We start from the raw sequence: 6,000 nt of genomic DNA, 5'->3' as shown, positions 1-6,000 counted from the left end.
AACGTGGGGACAGATGAAAATGAATGAAAAGGATGAAGATATACAGGGACATCAGTAGCACACTGGAGGAATAATAATGTACTTACTAAATTTATCTAAAAATACACATGGGGATTAGAGTGGTGGGACTATAGTGGACATGGGACATACTGGAAAGGAAGGTTTTGAAGGAATTTTGAGAATTTTTAACTATTTATCCCAAAACTTGAAAGCATTGACAAACAATATCAAATGTCCCCAAGCATGTATGTAAACAAAAAGTGATTCAAACTTTCTTGAATTTACTGTCATGTATGATACAAAAATATGTGATTAAGTTTGACCCTTTTCCTGATTTAATGTATTAAGATATAGTTTATATTGTTGTTACGAATATTTACAATGCCAGACAGTGTTAATGCTGTTCTGTATTTCTGACATAATTGCCAAGACTCATTTATATACTGCTGTTTTAGCTCCAGACGATCAGATGATTTATTCTTCTCCTTCTAACACCATAAAGGGAATAAGCATAAAGTATACACAGAAAAATGTATGGCTGGATATTTGACGATGATCTATAAACCATAAATCAACAGTTAGGTTTGGATGAGGTAACTGTTTGTGGGGCTCAGGCATTACGGTGGTGGACAGAATCTAACACTCAAAATGACTTTTTTTTATCATTACAAGAATGAGTATTTCCATGGAAACAACCCTCCTGTCTGTAGCTGATCCTCTCTTCTGAGCTTATGCTATTGTCCTCTACTCTGATTGGCCTTGACATCGCCTCTAACTTTAACAGTCAACCATGTCCTTCCCTTGCTTATCTGAATGTTTCATTTACTGATCACAGCCGGTTTCTTCCTGCCTATCAATCTTCCAGGATATGCCCTTGAACCTTTCATCCTCACCCCTCTTGTTCTTTCTTTTCTTTTTATAATACATAGATTAACATCATTCCAGAGAGCTCAGTAATCAGTATCTTCTGTTCATTGCAGCTGATTCCTCCTCTGATCTATGGGTTTTGTAATGGCTCAAACACTCTTCCACCTTCTCCTTTAGGAAGGACATATGGTGTCACCTTTGATCTCACTTTTACAATTTGTGAAAATTCCTTGGCATGGGTTTCCTGCAATTTCTTTGCAAAGTATACAAATTTACCATGTCCTCTCTACTGAAGATCTTATGTTCTCTAGGTTTGATTACTGTAAATCACTTCTTGCAAAGATTCATAACTCACATCTGTATTCTTTGCAGCTTAACCAGAAAAGCATTACTTCACCAGTGACTTATTTTACACTCTCCTCTGGCACTTACCTTCATCGTTAATCACCTGTACCTCTTTTCTTCAGTCTCTGAAGGTCTATAGTCCCTGCTTGAGAGCTACAAAGCCAGAAAAAGAATAGTGTTTGCAATGCATGCATTGCACTACCTGCTTCAGTTTTATTTTAACAAGCCATCTATGCACCTGGGGAAATATTTCACAAACACGGGTTAAAACAACACAGACAGTTTCTCATAATTCAAGAAGCATGTTGGTTTGAAGAACAGACCAAACCTTCATTGCACTATAAAAACTGTGTTTTTAAAAAATTTGCTCAATACTGCAGCAAAACATAAAATTAATTTATTCTAGTTACATTTAGATTTTCTAAATATTTTATGTTCAATTATTTCTCTGTTTAACTGGTATTCACTGTGCATATAATTAGAAATAAACAACCCAAATTAATGCAGGCATGCAGAAAGACAGGTACAAATCTGCAAGGAAACACTGAATTATGGCAAAGTTATAGTCAAGGTTATATAAGAACGATAATCTCTTTTATTCTTTTTTAGAAAAGGATCTCCATTATTTAACCTTTCTAAAATTTAAAATACCCCCACATAAAAGCAGCCTAATCTCTAAGTGTTCTGATTAGCACCTATTTAATCAGGCTCAAGGCAAGCAATAGTAATAAGGATAACTTTGTGCAGAGTGGCTTTTCACAATGATCTTGGAGCATGTCCCACAAGGATGGCTACGTGTGAAACCCCACCTTGCAGGTAAATCAGGGATGGTCATAGAAGAAAATAACCAGGGATGGCAGGAAAAAACACATTGAACAAAAAAGTATCCAGAATATGAGAAAACAACCCCCTCACCCACAGAGACAAGACTTCCTCCCCGCCAATAGTGTCTGGTTTAAATTCCCTTGACTCCACCCCCAGCTCACCTTGATTGACAGGCTACCTCCATTTAAGCCAATGGAAGGCCCAGCTGTGTAACCCACCACAAAATGGAGGTAAAACAGTCCAGCACAGCCTATGTATCTTGATAGCAAAGAGAAATGCGAGCCTTGAGCAACAAAGGACAACCTCAAGAGAGGTCATGGGACGAAGGCCTGTACTGCCATCGTCACGCTAAGCTTTGTCAAGTTGCAAGGGTCCTATCGGTTTCATTTGTTCTTTCAGATCCATTTCACATTCTCAGTGTGACCACAGTATCTTAATCCGGCTATCATATACAGCAGATTCACCTAAACCGAAAACTTTTCTACTTGGGGGAATTTTGAGACAGACACATTTTGTGTTTCAAAGTGAAATCCTCCTTAAATTTGCTCATGATTTGAATCAAAACCCTGTGAGTGGACTCCAAGACACAGTGGATAGGAATCTAGTAAAATATCTGTACACACTAGAAGAATCAAATTAACACTGAAATGAAATGAAAATGTCCCCGCAATCGCCATGGAAGCTCTTTGGCATTGTAGGCGGCAGAACCACAACCCAGCACCAGCTGCACTTTTTGATTTTGCAAACCTACGGTTCTTGTAAGAACATATCAACTGTTACGCAAGCGGGAACTCCAGTGGGTTGCCAATAGATCTCGAAAAAGCCACTTGGGGGAAGTGGAAAGGGGGCACCCGGATTTGAACCGGGGACCTCTTGATCTGCAGTCAAATGCTCTACCACTGAGCTATACCCCCACATAGAACCAGATGCCTCTCTATGTGTTCTGATTGGTAACTTTTCAATCAGGCTCAAGGCAAGCAATAGTAATAAGGATAACTTTGTGCAGAGTGGCTTTTCACGATGATCTTGGAGCATGTCCCACAAGGATGGCTACGTGTGAAACCCCACCTTGCAGGTAAATCAGGGATGGTCATAGAAGAAAATAACCAGGGATGGCAGGAAAAAACACATTGAACAAAAAAGTATCCAGAATATGAGAAAACAACCCCTCACCCACAGAGACAAGACTTCCTCCCCGCCAATAGTGTCTGGTTTAAATTCCCTTGACTCCACCCCCAGCTCACCTTGATTGACAGGCTACCTCCATTTAAGCCAATGGAAGGCCCAGCTGTGTAACCCGCCACAAAATGGAGGTAAAACAGTCCAGCACAGCCTATGTATCTTGATAGCAAACAAAAATGCGAGCCTTGAGCAACAAAGGACAACCTCAAGAGAGGTCATGGGACGATGGCCTGTACTGCCATCGTCACGCTAAGCTTTGTCAAGTTGCAAGGGTCCTATCGGTTTCATTTGTTCTTTCAGAACCATTTCACATTCTCAGCGTGACCACAGTATCTTAATCCGGCTATCATATACAGCAGATTCACCTAAACCGAAAACTTTTCTACTTGGGGGAATTTTGAGACAGACACATTTTGTGTTTCAAAGTGAAATCCTCCTTAAATTTGCTCATGATTTGAATCAAAACCCTGTGAGTGGACTCCAAGACACAGTGGATAGGAATCTAGTAAAATATCTGTACACACTAGAAGAATCAAATTAACGCTGAAATGAAATGAAAATGTCCCCGCAATCGCCATGGAAGTTCTTTGGCATTGTAGGCGGCAGAACCACAATCCAGCACCAGCTGCACTTTTTGATTTTGCAAACCTACGGTTCTTGTAAGAACATATCAACTGTTACGCAATCGGGAACTCCAGTGGGTTGCAAATAGATGTCGAAAAAGCCACTTGGGGGAAGTGGAAAGGGGGCACCCGGATTTGAACCGGGGACCTCTTGATCTGCAGTCAAATGCTCTACCACTGAGCTATACCCCCACATGGAACCAGATGCCTCTCTACGTGTTCTGATTGGTAACTTTTCAATCAGGCTCAAGGCAAGCAATAGTAATAAGGATAACTTTGTGCAGAGTGGCTTTTCACAATGATCTTGGAGCATGTCCCACAAGGATGGCTACGTGTGAAACCCCACCTTGCAGGTAAATCAGGGATGGTCATAGAAGAAAATAACCAGGGATGGCAGGAAAAAACACATTGAACAAAAAAGTATCCAGAATATGAGAAAACAACCCCCTCACCCACAGAGACAAGACTTCCTCCCCGCCAATAGTGTCTGGTTCAAATTCCCTTGACTCCACGCCCAGCTCACCTTGATTGACAGGCTACCTCCATTTAAGCCAATGGAAGGCCCAGCTGTGTAACCCACCACAAAATGGAGGTAAGACAGTCCAGCACAGCCTATGTATCTTGATAGCAAAGAGAAATGCGAGCCTTGAGCAACAAAGGACAACCTCAAGAGAGGTCATGGGACGATGGCCTGTACTGCCATCGTCACGCTAAGCTTTGTCAAGTTGCAAGGGTCCTATCGGTTTCATTTGTTCTTTCAGAACCATTTCACATTCTCAGCGTGACCACAGTATCTTAATCCGGCTATCATATACAGCAGATTCCCCAAAAGCAAAAACTTTTCTACTTGGGGGAATTTTGAGACAGACACATTTTGTGTTTCAAAGTGAAATCCTCCTTAAATTTGCTCATGATTTGAATCAAAACCCTGTGAGTGGACTCCAAGACACAGTGGATAGGAATCTAGTAAAATATCTGTACACACTAGAAGAATCAAATTAATGCTGAAATGAAATGAAAATGTCCCCGCAATCGCCATGGAAGTTCTTTGGCATTGTAGGCGGCAGAACCACAATCCAGCACCAGCTGCACTTTTTGATTTTGCAAACCTACGGTTCTTGTAAGAACATATCAACTGTTACGCAATCGGGAACTCCAGTGGGTTGCAAATAGATGTCGAAAAAGCCACTTGGGGGAAGTGGAAAGGGGGCACCCGGATTTGAACCGGGGACCTCTTGATCTGCAGTCAAATGCTCTACCACTGAGCTATACCCCCACATGGAACCAGATGCCTCTCTACGTGTTCTGATTGGTAACTTTTCAATCAGGCTCAAGGCAAGCAATAGTAATAAGGATAACTTTGTGCAGAGTGGCTTTTCACGATGATCTTGGAGCATGTCCCACAAGGATGGCTACGTGTGAAACCCCACCTTGCAGGTAAATCAGGGATGGTCATAGAAGAAAATAACCAGGGATGGCAGGAAAAAACACATTGAACAAAAAAGTATCCAGAATATGAGAAAACAACCCCCTCACCCACAGAGACAAGACTTCCTCCCCGCCAATAGTGTCTGGTTTAAATTCCCTTGACTCCACGCCCAGCTCACCTTGATTGACAGGCTACCTCCATTTAAGCCAATGGAAGGCCCAGCTGTGTAACCCACCACAAAATGGAGGTAAGACAGTCCAGCACAGCCTATGTATCTTGATAGCAAAGAGAAATGCGAGCCTTGAGCAACAAAGGACAACCTCAAGAGAGGTCATGGGACGATGGCCTGTACTGCCATCGTCACGCTAAGCTTTGTCAAGTTGCAAGGGTCCTATCGGTTTCATTTGTTCTTTCAGAACCATTTCACATTCTCAGCGTGACCACAGTATCTTAATCCGGCTATCATATACAGCAGATTCCCCAAAAGCAAAAACTTTTCTACTTGGGGGAATTTTGAGACAGACACATTTTGTGTTTCAAAGTGAAATCCTCCTTAAATTTGCTCATGATTTGAATCAAAACCCTGTGAGTGGACTCCAAGACACAGTGGATAGGAATCTAGTAAAATATCTGTACACACTAGAAGAATCAAATTAACGCTGAAATGAAATGAAAATGTCCCCGCAATCGCCATGGAAGTTCTTTGGCATTGTAGGCGGCAGAACCACA

General features: G+C 41.6%; 3 non-coding genes across 3 annotated transcripts; all 3 read right to left on the bottom strand.

The window, feature by feature from the left end:
* Positions 1 to 2,879: 2,879 nt before the first annotated feature.
* Positions 2,880 to 2,951, bottom strand: trnac-gca (transfer RNA cysteine (anticodon GCA)). The gene has a single exon. It is a non-coding gene; the product is annotated as a tRNA-Cys (tRNA).
* Positions 2,952 to 3,962: 1,011 nt separating this feature from the next.
* trnac-gca (transfer RNA cysteine (anticodon GCA)) lies at positions 3,963 to 4,034 on the bottom strand. The gene has a single exon. It is a non-coding gene; the product is annotated as a tRNA-Cys (tRNA).
* A 1,012-nt stretch (positions 4,035 to 5,046) lies between these two features.
* Positions 5,047 to 5,118, bottom strand: trnac-gca (transfer RNA cysteine (anticodon GCA)). Its single transcript has one exon. It is a non-coding gene; the product is annotated as a tRNA-Cys (tRNA).
* Positions 5,119 to 6,000: the final 882 nt, after the last annotated feature.

This window comes from Lepisosteus platostomus, chromosome 9 (assembly GCF_059453375.1).
Source record: "Lepisosteus platostomus isolate fLepPlt1 chromosome 9, fLepPlt1.hap1, whole genome shotgun sequence".
In the NCBI taxonomy this organism is placed as follows: domain Eukaryota; kingdom Metazoa; phylum Chordata; class Actinopteri; order Semionotiformes; family Lepisosteidae; genus Lepisosteus; species Lepisosteus platostomus.
This window is presented reverse-complemented; position numbering and strand designations above follow the sequence as displayed.